At 44.8% G+C, this 21,256-nt stretch overlaps 1 non-coding gene across 1 annotated transcript; it reads left to right on the top strand.

The window, feature by feature from the left end:
• Positions 1-690: 690 nt before the first annotated feature.
• LOC121865909 lies at positions 691-4,905 on the top strand. Its single transcript, XR_006088855.1, has one exon. It is a non-coding gene; the product is annotated as a large subunit ribosomal RNA (ribosomal RNA).
• Positions 4,906-21,256: the final 16,351 nt, after the last annotated feature.

Consider the following 21,256-nt stretch of genomic DNA (forward strand, 5'->3'; position numbering starts at 1 on the left):
GTGGAACCTAAATTGATGAGTGCGCCTGGGCCCGCAGTCTACCATGTAGTGGTGCAGGCAGAGAGATGAGAATGCTTGGGTGACGCCGTGCTCTTCCTCACGCGCTCCTCCACCCTCTCCCACGGTCAGACGCGGTGTGGGCGTTCTCTTTGAGAGTTCGCCACGAGTCCACGTCTATCTCATGACTGGGAGGGAGGCAGGGGGAGTTCTCTCTAAACGCGTTAAAGACGGTGTTGCGCCTCATAGCGGCGCTCGCCGGGATAGAGCACTAGTTCTGCAGCCGGAAAGGCCGCTCACGCCAATTAATACTGCGACTCTCGCTCTCTTTCTCCGGATAAACAAGTGCCACTGCTGTGGCATGCGGGAACGGGGAAAGAGGTCAAAGTTTAAGCGGCAAAGGTGCGGCCGAGTAAGGGCGGAACACGAGCGTATATGCATTAAAACTGTGTGTGTATATGACTCTGCGAGAGATGTTCTGCTGGAACACTTTTCCTATTGGCTATTTACCACTCAATGAGAAGGAACGGAGTCAGGGGTGGGAGTGCCGGCGCCATGGCCGCTGGTACCCCCGCGACAAGCCCCTCAAACCTTCCTGCCTGGTAATGTCGGTGGTGAAGAAAGTCGGTGGCAGAGCGTCTTCCGCTTCGTGGTGGGGGAACTTGTTCCCCCTAAGGATGATGAGACCACGATCGACCTCGTAGTAGGGAAACTACCGCCAAATTTAAAGCATATTAATAAGGAGGAAAAAAAGAAACCAACAGGGATTCCCTTAGTAAGGGCGACTGAACGGGGAAAAGCCCAGCGCATAACCTCGATGTCTTCGGGCACGAGGGGTGTTGCGTTTCAGAGGGTCCAGCACGCCGTCCCATACCGTCTAAGTCAAGCTTGAAAGCGGCCACTGCCCATGGAGGGTGACAGGCCCGTATGGCGGCGCCCGTGAGGGTACAGATGGGACGGTCGGAAAGGGCCTCTCTGTAGAGTCGGGTTGCTTGAAAGTGCAGCCCAAAGCAGGTGGTAAACTCCGTCTAAGGCTAAATATGACCACGAGACCGATAGCGAACAAGTACCGTGAGGGAAAGTTGAAAAGAACTTTGAAGAGAGAGTTCAAGAGTACGTGAAACCGTTAAGAGCCAAACGGGTGGAAACTCGAAGGTCGAACTGAGGGATTCAGCTGCGTCGGCTGTCGGCTGGGTGGGTGTTGTAATTGGCGACCCAAAATGTTTTGGGCGCGCCCCCTCCGCGCTGTAGCGTCGGCGAGTATTCTACTAAATGGTAGGTCACCAGCGACCCGTTGCGGCGGGGACGTCGAAGGCGGTCGGGACTGGTGCCTCGCCGCCTGACTCTCTCTCAGCTCGTCTGGGGGAGACCCCATGTGACGAGGGGTTCCTGTCCTGGCTGCCCTCTGCGGCGGTCGTCGAGAAGGAAGCTTACCGCGCTTACGGCGGTTTTACTCGCGGTGTGCAAAGGTCGGTGATCCACCCGACCCGTCTTGAAAACCACGGACCAAGGAGTCTAACATGTGTGCAAGTCAATGGGCTCACTAAGCCCAAAGGCGAAATAGAAAGTGGCGCCGGGCAGCTATGCGAGGCTCTCCGGTGCGTCTTGGGCGATCCTGACCCGGCTGCCTCATTCGCCCGCGCGCGACAAGCGAGGGTGAGATACTCCCGTCTCTGGGCGTTGCGTGTGGTGGAAGTGCGTCAGGGCGTGGTGAATTTAATTTCCCCTCATGGGAGGGGGGGGCGCAGGCCCGGGACTTGCCAAGACGCCGCGGTGCTGTCCGTCCCCGGAAGCGGGCCGTCGGTAAACGGCGGAGGCGCACCGGGGCAGGCTCGCGGGCAGTCGGCAAGTACCATGAGCATATATGTTGGGACCCGAAAGATGGTGAACTATACCTGGCCAGGATGAAGCCAGAGGAAACTCTGGTGGAGGTCCGTAGCGATTCTGACGTGCAAATCGATCGTCGGAGCTGGGTATAGGGGCGAAAGACTAATCGAATCATCTAGTAGCTGGTTCCCTCCGAAGTTTCCCTCAGGATAGCTGGAACTCGCAGGGTGAATTTCATCCGGCAAAGCGAATGATTAGAGGTCTTGGGGACGAAACGTCCTCAACCTATTCTCAAACTTTAAATGGGTGAGATGCCGAGCTTGCTTGTAGGGATGAAGCTCCGGCGACTAATCTGAGTATCTAGTGGGCCACTTTTGGTAAGCAGAACTGGCGCTGTGGGATGAACCAAACGTCGAGTTAAGGGGCCTAAATGAATGCTCATTCAGATCCCATTGAAAGGCGTTGGTTGCTATAGACAGCAGGACGGTGGCCATGGAAGTTGGAATCCGCTAAGGAGTGTGTAACAGCTCACCTGCCGAAGCAACTAGCCCTTAAAATGGTATGGCGCTCAAGCATTCTCCGATACTCGACCGCCGGGCGCACTACCGGCCTCGCTCTCAAGGCGAGGTCTCGAAGCCCGGTGAGTAGGAGGTGGTGGCGCTGAAGGGTTTCGGCGTGGGCGGCCTGGAGCCGCCACTGGTGCAGATCTTGGTGGTAGTAGCAAATACTCGAGAGAGACTCCTTGATGACCGAAGCGGAGAAGGGTTCCATGTGAACATCAGTTGGACATGGGTTAGTCGCTCCTAAGCCCAGGGCTAAGGCCTGATCCACGCTCGAGGCAAATGCAACACGAGCAGAGAAGAAGAAGAAGAACAACTACAACTAAGTAGGGGTTCTATCTATCTATCTACCTCGGTCTTATATAACACAGTCTAACAAAGTGAAAGGCCAAAGGATGAGTGGCGAAAGGGAATACGGTACTTATTCCGTAACCAGGCCTGGAACCTAGCGGGTGTGTGTGCGCCCTTTGGGAATGCTACATGCCCGCGAAGGGTCCTAACAACTGAAACCAGCTCGCGTCCACCGGTGGTCCGGAAAAGTTCTCTTTTCTGTTTAAGGCGCCGTGGCCTAGAAATCTCTCATTCAGAGAGAGCGTTGGTAAGACGGTTAGCCGTGAGCGCCGCGGTTCTTGCGGCGTCGAGTGCCACCGCCGGTCCGTGAAAATGAGGTGGTTATCCCAGGCAGCATTTCGGAACTCGTTTCGGCGTCTGCTTTTCGGGCCTGTGTACCCATAACCGCATCTGGTCTCCAAGGTAAGCAGCCTCTGGTCGATAGACTAATGTAGGTAAGTCGGCAAATTAGATCCGTAACCGGATAAGGATTGGCTCTGAGGGGCCAGTCGGGCCTGTGAGCGGGCCTGGGTTCGGCGCAGGACTGGGCGAGGTGGGGACGTTAGGGCAAACTGCCGTGGTTCGTCCGGCGAGGATGATGTCGCACATGTGCGCTCCTCGTGGCGGCGGTGGCCTAGCGCCTCTCTAAACCGAGCTCGGACCGGCGTACCTCCGGCCCTTCCGTGGAACGCTAGGCTGCGTGGTGTTCTCGGCGGTGTTCGCCGTCCCTCCAAAGCTCTTGTAGTAAGAGGTGCGGGGGGCGGGGTTCGGTTCACTACAATCCCACTTCGGCTGGCGCCCAGCGATCAACTCAGAACTGGCACGGACCAGGGAATCCGACTGTCTAATTAAAACAAAGCATTGCGATGGTCTTTGATGGATGTTGACGCAATGTGATTTCTGCCCAGTGCTCTGAATGTCAAAGTGAAGAAATTCAACCAAGCGGGGTAAACGGCGGGTAACTATGACTCTCTTAAGGTAGCCAAATGCCTCGTCATCTAATTAGTGACGCGCATGAATGGATTAACGAGATTCCCACTGTCCCTATCTACTATCTAGCGAACCCACAGGCAGGGGGGGCCTGCACTAAACAGCGGGAAAGACCCTGTTGAGCTTGACTCTAGTCTGATTTTGTAGAGACATCAGAGGTGTAGCATAAGTGGGAGGTCGTTCCGCCTCCGTGTGGGCGGCCGCCAGTGAAATACCACTACTCTGATCGTTTCTTTACTCGGTGAGACGGAATGGGAGTCTCCCAGTCTCCTCTTTCTAGCCCTAAGCGGCGGAAGGGCCGACAGTGGACGTGCGGTTCCGGCCGGCGCTAACAGCGGCGCGCCGGGCCGCGTCTGAAAGGCGGCGCTGCGCCGCCGCGATCGCTCGAGGACATTATCAGGTGGGGAGTTTGACTGGGGCGGTACATCTGTCAAATGATAACGCAGGTGTCCTAAGGCCAGCTCAGCGTGGACAGAAACCTCGCGTGAAAAAGGGCAAATGCTGGCTTGATCCTGATTTTCCAATACGGACTGCGAAAGCAAGGCCTATCGATCCTTTGACTTTAGGAGTTTTAAGCAAGAGGTGTCAGAAAAGTTACCACAGGGATAACTGGCTTGTGGCCAAGCGTTCATAGCGACGTCGCTTTTGATCCTTCGATGTCGGCTCTTCCTATCATTGTGAAGCAGAATTCACCAAGCGTTGGATTGTTCACCCACTAACAGGGAACGTGAGCTGGGTTTAGACCGTCGTGAGACAGGTTAGTTTTACCCTACTGTTAAAATGAGGTCGTTGCGATAGTAGTCCTGCTCACGAGGAACGGCAGGTCGGACATATGGTTCCGTTCTTGGTCGATCGGCCAGTGGAGCGAGGCTACGTCCGTGGGATTATGCCTGAAAGCCTCTAAGGCAGCATCCGGCTAGAGAAGCAACGATACCGCGTACGGCTCGCATTGGGACGGTCAAAGATATTACGAGACTCTGGCGGGCAGCTTGCTGCACCGCCGGAGAATGGACCCATGCAAGGGAACTCGGTCGTGTCATCAGTGCCGGCTCTCCGTCCCAAATCGGATCACCCGAATGCTGATGTGCCGTACCGAATCGTTCGTAGACGACTTACGTACCGGTCAGGGTGTTGTAGATGGCAGAGCAGCATCCTCACTGCGATCCATTAAGACTTCTCCCTACCAGGCCGGAGGTTTCGTCACGCCCCCGATGGCGAAATCCTCCATTACAGCAGCGCAGCAGTGTCTAGCGGCCTGCTCCATTGCGCAAGTGTCTGTTTAACCTAACCTGGGTTAAAGTGTATTGGTGTCCTGAAGTTTTATAGAGGCTTGCCAGCCTAAGTAAGAGACAAACAAATAAATCCAACAACCTCTCCTTGGTGGTAGTAGAGAGTGTGTTGTTGTCCTGAAGTTTTATAGACAAACAAATAATCCAACAACCTCTCCTTGGTAGTAGAAGAGTGTATTGGTGTCCTAAAGTTTTAGCGAGGCTTGCCAGCCTGAGTAAGACAAAGAAATAATCCAGACAGCCACTACTACCTAACCTAACCGTGGTGCAGTCCACACCGCTGGAGGTTTCGTCACGCCCCCCGATGGCGAAATCCTCCGTTACAGTGTCTGTTTAACCTAACCTTAGTACAGAGTCTATTGGTGTCCACAATTTTATAGAGGCTAAGTCAATAAGAGACAGACAGAAAGAAATAATCCAAGCAGCCAACACCAAGGTAAAGTCTATTGGCGGCCTAAATTTTATAGAGATATACAGGCAGCCACCACCACTACTTTCGCCGGAGGTTTCGTCACGCTCCCCGATGGCGAAATCCTCCATTACAGCAAAAGTGTCTGTTTAACCTAACCTTAGTACAAAGTCTATTGGTGTCCTCAATTTTATAGAGGTTAGCCACCCGAAGTCAATAAGAGACAAAGAAATAATCCAAGCAGCCACCACTATCTAGCCTGACCGTGGTAAATTCTAACAGGGGACCTTAAATTTTATAGAATAATAATAATACAGGCAACTAACCAACCACTACCGGAGCGCTAACCTAACCACTACTTTTCGCGGGAGGTTTCGTCACACGCTCCCCGATGGCGAAATCCTCCCATTACAACAAAGTGTCTGTTTTAACCTAACCTTAGTACAAAGTCTATTGAATTGTCCTCAATTTTATAGAGGTTACAGAAATCAATAAGAGACAAAGAAATAATCCAAGCAGCCTAAACTGTTTAGCCTGACCGTGAAGTAAAGTCTAACAGGGGACCTTAAATTTTATAGAATAATAATAATACAGGCAACTAACCAACCACTACCGGGCCGCCCTAACCCCTAACCACTACTTTCGCCGGAGGTTTCATTTTTTGCTCCCGATGGCGAAATCCTCCGATACAACAAAGTGTCTGTTTAACAGCAGTACACCAAAGGTCTGTGGTGTCCTCAATTTTATAGAGGTTAGCCACCAGAAGTCAATAAGAGACAAAGAAATAATCCAAGCAGCCTAAACTGTTTAGCCTGACCGTGGTAAAGTCTAACGGGGGACCTTAAATTTTATATAATAATAATAATACAGGCAACTACCTAACCACTACCGGGCCGCCTAACCTAACCACTACTTTCGCCGGAGGTTTCGTCACGCTCCCCGATGGCGAAATCCTCCATTACAGCAAAAGTGTCTGTTTAACCTAACCTTAGTACAAAGTCTATTGGTGTACTCAATTTTATAGAGGTTAGCCACCCGAAATCAATAAGAGACAAAGGAAATAATCAAGCAGCCTAAACTGTTTAGCCTGACCGTGGTAAGTCTAACAGGGGACCTTAAATTTTTTATATAATAATAATAATACAGGCAACTAACCAACCACTACTTTCGCCGGAGGTTTCGTCACGCTCCCCGATGGCGAAATCCTCCGTGCAACAAAAGTGTCTGTTTTAAACTTCTTAGTACAAGTCTATTGGTGTCCTCCAATTTTATAGGAGTTCTAGCCACCCGAAGTCAATAAGAACCAAGAAAATAATCCAAGCAGCCCCAAGCTGTTTAGCCTGACCGTGGTAAAAGTCTAACTTGGGGACCTTAAATTTTATATATATGTAATAATAATACAGGCAACTAACCAACCACTACCGGGCCGCCTAACCTAACCACTACTTTCGCCAGGAGGTTTTGATCACGCTCCCCGATGGCGAAATCCTCAGCCACAACAAAAGTGTCTGTTTAACCTAACCTTAGTACCAAAGGGGTCTATTGGTGTCCTCAATTTTTATAGAGGTTAGCCACTTGAAATCCAATAAGAGACAAAGAAATAATCAAGCAGCCACCACTATCTAGCCCTAAACTGTTTAGCCTGACGTAGGGAAGTTTTTTTTAATAAATCTGGTGATATGGAACCACACACAACCCCTTAACACTGGGATAATGCAATCAAATGGACAATTGCTAACTATTCTCAGAGATAATGCAATCAAATGGTTAAGATTTGCTAACCGGGGGCTGCCACAGGACTAATGTTAGATACTGTATTTGGTCATGATGAATTGTTTATTAGACTATAAGAAATCCTCTTCCTTCTTGTATTGGCAAGGGGAGTTTGCTTTAACTTAGGTATGCTAGCCTAAGTAAAAATAGACACGGAGCTGCGAAGACCTGATTCTTTTGCTGCATGTTTGAGTCTACAACTTTGTTGTGATAAGACACTCAATCCTAGTGATTGTACTTACTCAACATAGTGACGGTGTAATTACCATCACAGATTGTACGGGAAATTCCAACTTTGGAAAAAACAAATATTTGGCCTACCCAAATTTTGACTACTACCCGTGCGTCTACGTCCTGGATTGGCCAATCAGTGGTGCCCCACGGTGGCGTGATACATGCACGTTTACTGCGGTGCTCTGATTGGCTGACCGAACGTGGCGTGGTAGGTAGGCTGTTTCTACTCTCTAAGTCCTCTTCTTTCCTTTTTTCATCCCCCTCATGCACTCCGTTCTTTTAACGGGAGGCGGGACTTCGCGATACGGTCGATCAGCAGGGAACCTGTGATGAGTGCAGGGCACCTTGTCGGGGGTCACCGGTAGGTGGCAACTTTGGAATATTACTATAGTCACAGGTAACCTGGGTGCAGAGCCCGACGCCCGTCAAGAGGGGGGCGGGGTCACTGCTCCCAGGCAGGGCCTGTGTTATAGGTAGGATTAGATGTAATCAAGGAAGATGACAACTAGCATTAGAATAAAACATAGAGATAAAGGACACTCTATTGGAAGGGGAAAAGTGGCAGAAATCACTTACAACAAACTGCAAGTCCCACTAACTAGAATATTCAGCACCAATGAAGGTTTTAAAGTAATCTGTAAAGATGACTTTGATTCAGATAAAATCCTTTCAAAAGAAGCAAGAGATATATTTTACAATGAAGGCCTTATTGTTGTCATGCCACCAGAACAAAAAGCAAAAAGATCAGTTTTTGTTCGTCAAGTCGATCAAGAGATCGGGAGGAAGACCTGAAAGAAGAACTGGAACGCCAAAATAGGTGGATGAAGATTGAAGAAGTCATTAAGATAAAGGACTATACTCATGTTTGAAGAAGTGTCAATGGCTGAGAAAGTTTTACAACAGGGCTTTCTAATATTCAACATGTATCAGTCACACCACATCAAATAAAGAAGGAGACATTCATCAGTCTGCAAACTTGCTTCTCCTGCTACAAATATGAAGAAACACACAACGAGAGACTGTCCGGAAAAAGAAAAAAAGTACTGCTCAGATTGTGCAGGCGACGACCATACCTACACTGAATGTAAGAATACACACATGTTGGCTGTCTCAACTGTAAGAGAAACGGGAATGTATACATAGGACATAGGACGTTAGCAATGGCATGCCCAATAAAAAACATGATAAAGTACAAGAAACAAGGAAAAGGAACAAGACAAAGAAGGATACGACATACGTCAAGGAAATAGCAAAGAAGGCGGTCAGAGGCTCATAGACCAGAATCCACAGTAATAAACCTAAGTGAGCCAATACATGATAAGGTAATGATTAGTATGATCCATGCACATTTGCACAATATCATTGCACCCGGATCATACAATGAGGAATTAAGGAAAATGTTTAAATTGAATAACCTACCAGAGATGATATTTCCAGAGAATCCACAATCCGAAAAACTATTTCAGACAACATATGCAAGCGAACTGAGAGAAAGACTACATCAAGACGAACAAAGGTTTGAGCAACAGCTGATACACAAGGAACACAAGCGACTGATAGAGATCCCAGACAAATGACTAGAAGTGACAAAGAAGATAGAAATAACAAAGGACTGAACAAAGGAGTAGGAGGAGAGAAGATAAGATGGAAACTGATCACAATATACAACCTGAATCTGCTGAAGAAATTGGATTAAAAGTTATCACTACAACAAAACATGGAATCCCAACATCGAGACCAACAGGAGGGACAATAGTAAAAAACTGTGAAGGAGGGATATACAAGTGGACATATCAAGAAAAATCCCTAAGTGAAGATTATGTCTGGTCACTAATTACTACGGACAAACTAAAAATTACGGCCAAAGACTTTAAAATAGTAGACCCGTCAGAGTATAGAAGAGTCAGAAGCGGGAAACAGGATGATAGGTCTCCACTCCAACTGACTGCCACAATCCAAGTATAAGAAATAATGGACAATAGACAAACAGTAAGAACTTTAAGAATAATACAACACAACGTAAGAAACTGGAAGACCGAGAGAATTAACCTAAGTAATATATATCGCGAAATTGACCCTGACATTATACTAATAAACAGTCACGGTGAGACAGAAAACAACAACATAAAACTCTTTAACTATTATGTAAACCAAAGAAATAAATCGGGCGAGAAAAATGACGGAGTAGCGATAGCGGTTAAAAGAAACTTAAAATTTAAACTAATTGATGACTTCCAGGATGAATTTCTAGCAATAAAAATAAATACAACTCAAGGAGACGTAATTATTGCTACTACTTACCTATAGAAGACCTATTAAAATTGGCTAACAATAGTCATCCGATGTACATCTTAGGAGACTTTAACGCCAGACATAGGATTTTTGACAATACAAATAATAACGTCGTAGGAAACGCCCTTAATCAATTAATAAATTTAGGGAAAATCAATCATCTGGGTCCTAACTTTCCAACCTGGAGAAATCACAATACACAATCGACACCAGACAAAATTTTTACCAACAACAAAGCCTTTTTCAATTACCATATAATACAGCAGTGACCATCTGCCAATTATACTAACACTGTCAACAAGCCCCATACAGATACCAATAAAAAAGAGACTGAAAATGAGTAAAACAGACTGGGACAGCTTCAAAGACGACTTAAGTAATCACCACTCGATTAACCTACAAGGGAAAACAACAGAAGATATAGACTCAGAAATGGACAGACTGCACTCAGCAATAAAAACATCTATAACCAAACACACTCCTACTTCACACTTTAGAACATTACCCAACAACAGACTACCAGAAGAAGTTAAATTAATCCAGACCTATTACAATGAAATAAACAGGTATATGGAAAGACACGGCAGTAACAGATGGCTATTGTTACGAGTTGGGGATTTAGAATATAGTTATACGTCTACCCAGATCCCAACAGGTAACAACAATAAAAACAAAGACAATCGGACTATAAAAGGGTAGACAAAGGATGCGAGTTTTCGTTGTATATAATAGAGTACCATAAATCCCTTAACAAAATATTCAGCTTATAAATTACCCTTAACCAAACTTAACCTAAACATTAACAGTATATACATATTAATAAACATAAAACAATCTCGAAGCAAGTGGACGTGGGAAATTAATACAAGAGATACTAGTACTTAAGTGAGGAGCTGAGATGGCTGACGAGTAAGGCTGAGTATTGTAAGACGGTAGGTAGTCACTGCACGTACGTAGGTTTAGAGGATAGATGATCCTGTGGTCACTTCCCAGAGCCAAGTGCTCTCTCCTCGAATTGGAGGTGACGCAACAACCAGGATAGGGAGAAGGAAACCTCGGAGTGGTAACTAAGACGAGTCATACTCGTGTCTCGTCCCTAGATGGCGTTGCTCGTGGTGCTGGGTAGGTAGATCAGGACAATAGATGGCGTGCTTCGTAGTGCTGGGTGGAGGGTTCGTAACACACCCCTCCAAAGACCTCCGTAGCGCGGGCGCGAAGGAGGTCACCTGGTGCGTCTGGAGAGTAGCTGCTTTTCCACTGGAGCTCGGGATAAGGAGTCTGCAATCAGGTTATAGGGCTGGGTGAGGAGAGCCCAGCGAGGATTCGCTGGTTGGAGGTCTTGTTGGTTTGGATGAACGTGAGTGGGTTATGGTCGGTGAAGACTAGGGTTGTTTGTGGGCAAGACTGGAGGTAACATTCAAACTTCTTTATTGCCAACACCAGAGCCAAGGCCTCCTTCTCTATGGTCGAGTAGTTGGTCTGATGTTTTTCAACTTGGCGGAGTAATATGCCACAGGGTGAAGAACATCAGTGGTTGGGTCGGGTTGTAGGAGCACAGCCCCCACTCCGACACCACTAGCGTCGATTTGCAGATGGAAGGGCGAGGTGTAGTCAGGCTTGGAGGCAAGGAAGGCTTTGAGGCGGTGGAAAGACTGGTCGCACCTCTGGTTCCAGATGTAAGGGACCGCAGAACTGGTAAGGTCTGTGAGGGGTCCGGCCACGCTGGAGAATTACTGCAGAACCGACGGTAGTAGCCGCACATCCCCAGGAAGCGCATGAGTTCCTTCCTCGTCCTTGGAGTGGGGAAGGACAAGATGGCTCTAACGTTTGCGTCCTTGGGTCTCACCATACCATGCCCAACGATATGTCCCAGGTAAGTCTGAGGCCCGGCCAAAAGCAGATTTAGCCAGGTTTATGGTGAATCCAGTCTCTTGCAGTCGTGCAAACAGTATCTCCAAACGCACCATGTTCGTCCCAGCTGTCCGACACCACCACCAGGTCATCCAGGTAGGCGAACGTCCCACCTAGGTCCTGAATTAGGAAGTTGATGGCCCTCTGGAATGTGGCGGAGCATTAGAAAAGCCAAACGCCATAACCAAATATTGAAAAGACCAAATGGAGTTATAAATGCCGAGATTATTTTGGCCCTATCCGTGAGTCCCACTTGATAATATCCTTTCAATAAGTCCACCGTACTGATAAATTTGGCACAGCCTATGCTGTCTATTATATCTTCAATCAAAGGTAAAGGGTAGGAGTCTGAGACAGTGGACCTGGTTCACTTTACGATAATCAGTACAGAAACGAAAAGTGCCATCGGGTTTTGGAATGAGAAGGCAAGGTGAAGCCCAGGGGGAGGTACTAGGCTCAGCTAAGTTATGTTTTAACAAAAAATCTACCTCCTTTTTCATAATCTCTTTTTTTTTTTGTGGATTTAGTCGATAGGCTGATTGCCTAATGGGTTGTACATCATCCGAGATTAGCTTAATATCATGTTTAAGTATATTGCAAAACCCTGGGAGGTCTGATGTGACTTTAGGAAATGTTGATAATAACTTAGTGAGATCTTTTGCTTGAGATGGATTCAGAACAAAAAAATACTCATCCAAGTTGTTGAGTATGTGACTGTTAGTAGGGTTTTCTTTAGGTAGAGGGAAGTCCTAGAGATTCTCCAATAGGTCCATGTCATCTGTCTCCGGCTCCGGCCTGACAAACCGTATGCAATACAAGGTTGACTTATAGCCCCTCTGGGATGTCTTCCTCTGACTGCCTATAGATAGTAGGATTTCCTTGAGATTAATGTGAACAAGTTGTGAATCTTTTCTGCGATCCAGGAGTATGGACTATATAGTTGAGAGGAATGGTTATTAGCAACTATATATAGGGACCAGTAAACTTGCTTTTGAGGGAGAGCCTGGAATGGGTAGAGAAGAGTAACACTTTGTCACCTGGAGAAAATGATCTTTTAACTAATTTAGGTTGGGACTTCACCATTTTCTTGGACTTTTTAAGTTTGACTGAGCAATGGTTCGGACTTCAGTTAATTTGTCCCTTAAAGTGTCAATGTATTGGGAAACTGTTGCGAAGCTTAATAGATGGAGTGTCAAACCACTGCTCCTTTACCTATTTTAAGAGGTCCTTATTTGTCTCCCATATAGTAACTCGAACGGGGAGAAACCCCATGACTCCTGGGGACATTCCCTGATGGCAAAGAGTAACAAGTCTATGCTTTCATCCCATTCCTTTTGGTGTTCTATACAGTATTTTTTGAGCATTGATGTACAATGGTCCACACTGAGGTCTTTCATCACCTGTTTGAAAAGATTGCTCGTAAAATTGGTGCCCTGATCGGATTGGATCTCTTTAGGAATGCCCACTGAAGTGAAAAGGTGCAAAAGATGTTTGATTACGTTTTTTGAAGTGATGCTTTTAAGGGGAAAAGCCTCAGGATAGCGTGTACTGGTATCCATAACTGTGAGCAGGAATTGATTTCCCTTCTTAGTCTTTGGTAATGGGCCCACACAATCCACAACAATCTTTTCAAATGGTGTAGAAAATGCTGGGATGGGCTTAATGGGAGCTGCTGGTATACTTTCATTTGGTTTTCCTACCATTTGACAAATATGACAAGATTTTAGGTACTTTGACACATCCTTCCTAAGTCCAGGCCAATAATAGTGTTGGAGGAGCTTTTTATATGTTTTCAGGATTCCCAAATGTCCTGAAATACCATCATGGGCAAGGGCAATTAATGCTGGTCTGACTGAGGTGGGAATTACCACTTGATGTATTTCAGACCACGTGTCTAGCTGGGCAAGCTCAGGGGGCCTATAGGCCCTCATCAAAATCCCTTCATGATAATAAAAACACGGAAGGGTGTTAAAATCTTTACCCTCAACTGCTGCATGATGAAGTTTAGTCAAAGATGGATCAGATTGTTGGGCTTTAACGAGCTCATCCTTACTAATTGTCTTATTGTACAGATCTTCTGTGGGTAGGAAAATATTAGAGGTGGTTTTAGACGAAGAGGGCCCATTTCGCACACTCTGTGACCGGGTGACAGCACAAGATGGGAAAAGATGAGGAATAGTTTCTTTAAGGTCAGTGGTGGAGTTGACAGGTAAGGAGAGTCGACTGTCTTTATGTTAGGAACCACTAGATCTCCTACCAAGTCATTACCCAATAATAAATGAATGCCGCACACAGGCATTGGGTCTTTCCTTATGGCTATTTGCACTTCCCCAGTAATCAAGGGACATTGGAGGTGCACTTTAGCTAAAGGATAGGAAGAATGGGATGAGAGATCTGAAATTAGAACACTCTCATTAGTAAATGCGGTAGATATATCGGGAATGACGTTAAACAGGAGGATAGATTGTGCTGCGCCCGTATCACGTAGTATACGAATAGGAAAGAACGAGACCCCTCTATGATTGAAATTTTTCCTCATAGGTGAATGAAGAGAAGAGATCCTGATGGGGCCTTTCCACATTGGTATTTGCTATTGGTTTGGACTTGGATCCAGGGAACTACTTTTAGCAATTCGACACTTTGGGTGTTTACAATTCTGGATCGTATGGCCTGGGTTTTTACAGTAAGAACAAGTAAGCTTGGTTGCATCGGGGAGTAGGTGTGGGACCTTTCGACCTACCACTCACGTTCCCAAGGTTATCATCAGAGGAGGACCTAACATGTCGGGAAGTACCACGTTCTCTACTGCCCAGTGACTCCACCAACAAAGCGTACGCATCAGCCAGCTCAGCAGCACGCCCTAAATTAACCTCTCCACGCTCCTCCACATGCTTCAAGATGTGAAATGGTATCTTGCTCTTCCACTCCTCCAGGACTACCAAATTTAACAAATCCTGAAATGTGGAGGTCTCTGTAGCCTCTAACCACTTCTTAAAACCTAAGCTTTTCTTGAGCAAACTCAACAAAGGTGTGGGAAAATGGTTTTGGTTAGTTTACGAAACTTCTGCCGGTATCCATCTGGCGTGATAGCATAAGAGGTGAGGATATTCTTTTTACGTTATCATAGTCATCAGTCTGGTCAAAACAGTTATAAACTCTACGAGCCTTACCATATAATTTAGGAACTAACACTGACACCCACTGGTCCTTTGGCCACTCATTCTTCCCGGCTATTTTCTCAAAAGTCCTAAATGACCCGTCCATATCGGATTCATCAAACCCGGGAACAAGGGAAGAAGCAGTAGCAGGGTTAAAAGCAGCTAGTTTCTCTCTTAATGCCACTTCCTTTGATCTAAACTCCGATGTTAAGGTGACTTCTATCTCTCTTACCTGTAGTTCTTTCAGTCTAACCTCCTGCTCCAACTTGGCCCGTTCCATCATTTCCTCATGCTCCAACTTGGCCTGTTCCGACCTTCCCTCATGCTCCAACTTGTGCTCCAACTTGGCCTGTTCCAACTTTTCTTCATGCTGCAACTTGGCCTGTTCCGACTCCTGCTCCAACTCGAGTTCTTTCATTTTGATTTGGAACTCGAACCTAGCTCGTTCCAGTTCTAAGGCGTCTATTCGTTGTGTTTCTTGTTGAGGGCTAGCCAGACCTGAAGCAACTTCTGAGTGAGGAGGGGTGGTGGATAGTGGTTGAAGTTTCTTGGACATGGGCGTTAATCTGTCAACAGCGGATTCTTTTAAAACTTCATGTTGAACCAGCACTTCAATCACATGATTTTTTAACATTTCCTTAGTCAGTTGCTGTGAAAATGGGATATTATAATAGTTGGCTATTTCTTTCCATTCTTTCTTCAGGATATTAACTTACGTAATTTAGCTACGGAAGAGTTTTCAATAAAATCACCAGAGATCAAAACCTGAGTGGCCATTGTTAGAAAAATAGGATAAATTAACTAATAATGGTCCAAAAGATAAGATAAGTGGATTACCCTAGAAAATATCACGGCAGTGGATAGCCAGAAAGTCCCGGAAACTACCCAAGTTATACCTAGGGAAATTACACTTATGAATATTGTTCTTCTGATAAGATCCTTAAATAAGGATAAGAGACTTGGAAAGATACTTGAAACAGGAAGGGCGTATTACGGCATTAATATAAAGATCCGGATAAACAACCCTTGAGTTACTTTATTATTGACCCCGAATGAGATAATGAGAAGAACAATAATTGAGGCTTTATAATTATGGGGTCCTGGTAGAGCGGGGCGTCCCAAGATATCACTTCACCGTAAACTAGTGACTATGGAACAGCCTACTCTGGAGTGAGGGTACGGCATTAAACAGATCCGGATTCTTCCCTACACTCGATAAGACTTACTACACAACTGCCACGTGTAATAACAGGTAAGCCTTATGACACTTGGAACCTAATATCCTACGTCTGTCACTCTTACTGTACGATAATACCAATATATGCAAACACATATGAAGGAACTTTAAACCACCGTAAAGCAATTGTGAACAGAAGTGACTGGGAGGAATAATTAACACTGAGTAACAAGGGAGGAAGGAATATGGTACTTAAGGTCGTGTCCTGTCACGGTCGCCATTTGTTACGAGTTGGGGATTTAGAATATAGTTATACGTCTACCCAGATCCCAACAGGTAACAACAAAAAACAAAGACAATCGGACTATAAAAGGGTAGACAAAGGATGCGAGTTTTCGTTGTATATAATAGAGTACCATAAATCCCTTAACAAAATATTCAGCTTATAAATTACCCTTAACCAAACTTAACCTAAACATTAACAGTATATACATATTAATAAACATAAAACAATCTCGAAGCAAGTGGACGTGGGGAAATTAATACAAGAGATACTAGTACTTAAGTGAGGAGCTGAGATGGCTGACGAGTAAGGCTGAGTATTGTAGAAGACGGTAGGTAGTCACTGCACGTACGTAGGTTTAGAGGATAGATGATCCTGTGGTCACTTCCCAGAGCCAAGTGCTCTCTCCTCGAATTGGAGGTGACGCAACAACCAGGATAGGGAGAAGGGAAACCTCGGTGGTAACTAAGACGAGTCATACTCGTGTCTCGTCCCTAGATGGCGTTGCTCGTGGTGCTGGGTAGGTAGATCAGGACAATAGATGGCGTGCTTCGTAGTGCTGGAGGGTTCGTAACACTATATACGACACAGATAGCACTACAGATAAAATTAAGACGCATGTAAGGAAGCAAACAATAAAAAATGGAATGATATTATAATGGCGGCTGACATGACTAAAGACACAAAAACATTTTGGACTTCCATAAACAAGATGAGGGGGCACAACAAGCAAAAACACCATACATTAAAGACCAAAATGGAACAAAATTGCACGAGGAAAATGAACAAGAGTCAGCATTCAAAGGGAATGGGTAAAAGTTTTAAAATATCAGATGAGGAAAATGAAGATTTTGATAGTGAACACGAAGAAAGGATAGAAGAAGAAATGGGAAGACAAATACATAGAATCACCCCAAGGCAATATATAGACTATAACTTATTACCTAATAATCAAATAACCATGGGAGAAATGATGCACTGTCTGAGGAAATTTAAGGAAAAAGCCCCTGGGCTCACAGGTATTACACGAAATATGATCATGAATCTACCTGAAAACATTTTAAATACACTATTAAACATTTATAACGCATGCTTAATAACTGGTTACTTTCCAGACAAACTAAAATATGCTAAAATGATATTTATTCCTAAGGAGGGTAAGGACAATAAGGAAATATTAAACTACAGGCCAATATCTTTATTAGAAATTACCGGGAAACTATTGGAAAAATATTAAATTCAAGACTTATAGCCTTTTTAACACAACATGGGAAAACTAACAACAGACAACATGGATTTATGCCCAATAGAAATACCCTAACTGCAATAGCTATAATAACGGAAATAATTGCAATAGAAAAAAGCAAGGGTAACCAGATCAATATAATTTTAAGGGATGTTTCTAAGGCTTTTGATAAAGTTGGGCATTTAGGCTTGAAATATAAAATAATAAAACTGGGACTTAACGAATACATGCTAAGAATATTGTGTAACTATTTAGATGATAGGAGAGCACAAATTCAAATTGGAAACTTTTTAGGAACTATGTTTAATCTTGAGAGTGGAGTACCTCAAGGAGGATGCCTTTCTCCAACACTATATACAATTTATACTTCAGACACACCTCAACCTACCCCCTTTAGTGAATATGTAATGTTTGCTGATGATATTACTCAAATAGTATCATACCCAGGAAAATCAACTCAATTTATGGCACTCTACACGGTAAGAGCGATAAAAAACATAAATGATTTTGAGAAAAAATGGAAAATCAGGACAAATAAGAACAAATTCAAGATAATACCAATAGCCAAGATTAAAACAAGTCCAGTAATAGTCGACCAGGAACTATACCCATACGACACTGAAGGCAGGATGCTTGGATTAAAACTAACAAAAAGAGGATATATAACATACTTAAAAGATAAAGAACGACAGGCAAGAATAAGATTATCAAAAATAAAACGCTTTAAGAACCTTAGCATTAATAACAAAAGAAAGATTTATATTGCCCTTGTCAAATCAATTATGGACTACCCACCCATCCCATTGAACACCCTTAGTAAAACGTGCATTAAAAGGTTACAAACAGTACAAAATATAGCCCTCAGATTTATATATAACATAAAATATACAGACCACATCAATAATGAACAGCTACACAAGAGAGCAAACCTCTTAGCAATCAATGTAGATATACACAACAAAGCTGTAAATATTTGGAAAAAAGTGACTGAACTTAACACAGAAACATATCAAAACTGGAAAAATAATATAGACAGGAAGAAGTAATTGAACCACCTCCTGCCTCAATATACACATTTCTACATAAAACATTACTAGAGGAATAAAGATGAGAGTGACCAACCAGCTCCACTAAGAACCTGGCATACAGTGTACCTTTAGACTAACACAACTAACACTTAACTAACACCAAAAAAAAATGTGACTACCCTCCCAGTTACACAAGGACCTGGGCGGGCTCACTAACTCCAACAATAACAAAAAAAATAATAATAAGCAGCATTATATAAATAAACCAATATTAATACAAAGGTCTGACGACCCAAGGGAGCAGAACAAAGACAAAACACCAATAAGAAAGATGAAGCGATCTGGTTGAGCCCAGATTCTTTCTACTCCTACTGTATTTCAGTTTCACCACCTTTTTCTTCAATTCCTAATAATCTTCTTTCACCTCTTAACTAATGACTTCGTATCGTATCGTACTATCTAGCCTAAACTGTTTAGCCTGACGTAGAGTTTTTTAATAAATCTGGTGATATGGAACCACACAACCCCCCCCTTAACCTGGATAATGCAATCAAATGGATAATTGCTAACTATTCTCAGGGAGATAAATGCAATCTGCAAATGGTTAGTTGCTAACCGGGGCTGCGCCCCCGGACCCCCCTGTGTTAGATACTGTATTTGGTCATGATGAGATTGTTTATTAGACTATAAGAAATCCTCTTCCTTCTTGTATTGTAGGGGAGTTTGCTAACAGGTTGGGGTTGGGTTGGTTGGAATGGCACAGCACAGCACCGTGCCTATGACGAAATCAACTTCATTAAACTCAACTCATACTTCAAATGCACCAAGAGAACTTGCACACCCGAATGGGAGACCGTCAGAGTCAATCGAGGGTCGATTTAATAGCATACTACAGAAACTTGCACACCGAATGGGAGACCGTCAAAGTCAATTCGATTTGATAGCATACTACAGAAACTTGCACGAATCCGTCAAAGTCAATCGGGGTCGATTTGATAGCATACTACAGAAACTTGCACACCCGAATGGGAGACCGTCAAAGTCAATCGGGGTCGATTTAATAGCATACTACAGAAACTTGCACACCCGAATGGGAGACCGTCAATCAATCGGGGTCGATTTAATATACTACAGAAACTTGCACACCCGAATGGGGAGACCGTCAAAGTCAATCGGGGTCGATTTAATAACATACTACAGAAACTTGCACACCCGAATGGGAGACCGTCAAAGTCAATCGGGGATCGATTTGATAGCATACCACAGAAACTTGCACACCCGAATGGGAGACCGTCAAAGTCAATCGGGGTCGATTTAATAGCATACTACAGAAACTTGCACACCGAATGGGACACCGTCAAAGTCAATCGGGGTCGATTTGATAGCATACTACAGAAACTTGCACACCCGAATGGGAGACCGTCAAAGTCAATCGGGGATCGATTTGATAGCATACCACAGAAACTTGCACACCCGAATGGGAGACCGTCAAAGTCAATCGGGGTCGATTTAATAGCATACTACAGAAACTTGCACACCGAATGGGAGACCGTCAAAAGTCAATCGGGGTCGATTTGATAGCATACTACAGAAACTTGCACACCCGAATGGGAGACAGTGAAAGTCAATCGGGGTCGATTTAATAGCATACTACAGAAACTTGCACGAATGGGAGACAGTCAAAGTCAATCGGGGGTCGATTTAATAGCATACTAGAAACTTGCACACCCGAATGGGAGACGGTCAAAGTCAATCGGGGGTCGATTTAATAGCATACTACAGAAACTTGCACACCCGAATGGGGAGACCGTCAAAGTCAATCGGGGTCGATTTGATAACATACTACAGAAACTTGCATGGGAGACAGTCAAAGTCAATCGGGGTCGATTTAATAGCATACTACAGAAACTTGCACACCGAATGGGAGACCGTCAAAAGTCAATCGGGGTCGATTTAATAGCATACTACAGAAACTTGCACACCGAATGGGGAGACCGTCAAAGTCAATCGGGGTCGATTTGATAGCATACTACAGAAACTTGCACACCCGAATGGGAGACAGTCAAAGTCAATCGGGGTCGATTTAATAGCATACTACAGAAACTTGCACACCCGAATGGGAGACCGTCAAAGTCAATCGGGGTCGATTTAATAGCATACTACAGAAACTTGCAATGGGAGACCGTCAAAGTCAATCGGGGTCGATTTGATAGCATACTACAGAAACACACCCGAATGGGAGACAGTCAAAGTCAATCGGGGTCGATTTAATAGCATACTACAGAAACTTGCACACCCGAATGGGGAGACCGTCAAAGTCAATGGGGTCGATTTAATAATACTACAGAAACTTGCACAATTTGGGAACATACGATGTCAAAGTCAATCGGGGTCGATTTGATAGCATACTACAGAAACTTGCACACCGAATGGGAGCCAGTCAAAGTCAATCGGGGGTCGATTTAATAGCATACTACAGAAACTTGCACACCGAATGGGAGACCGTCAGAGTCAATCGAGGGTCGATTTAATAGCATACTATACAAAATGATCCGAGAATGTGCACACACCGAGTGGGACGGTGATGAAAGCGTCCCCTTGTACACTGGATGGCACTATTTCACTATAGTAAGGGTAGGGGCACCTCGGTCATATTATACAACATACCAGAGAAGTTCCACACCCGCATGGGAGACCGTCAAAGTGAATCGGGGTCGATTTGATAGCATACTACAGAGAACTTGCACACCGA

This window comes from Homarus americanus, unplaced genomic scaffold (genome assembly GCF_018991925.1).
Source record: "Homarus americanus isolate GMGI-L3 unplaced genomic scaffold, GMGI_Hamer_2.0 scaffold50022, whole genome shotgun sequence".
NCBI classification, from domain to species: Eukaryota; Metazoa; Arthropoda; class Malacostraca; order Decapoda; family Nephropidae; genus Homarus; species Homarus americanus.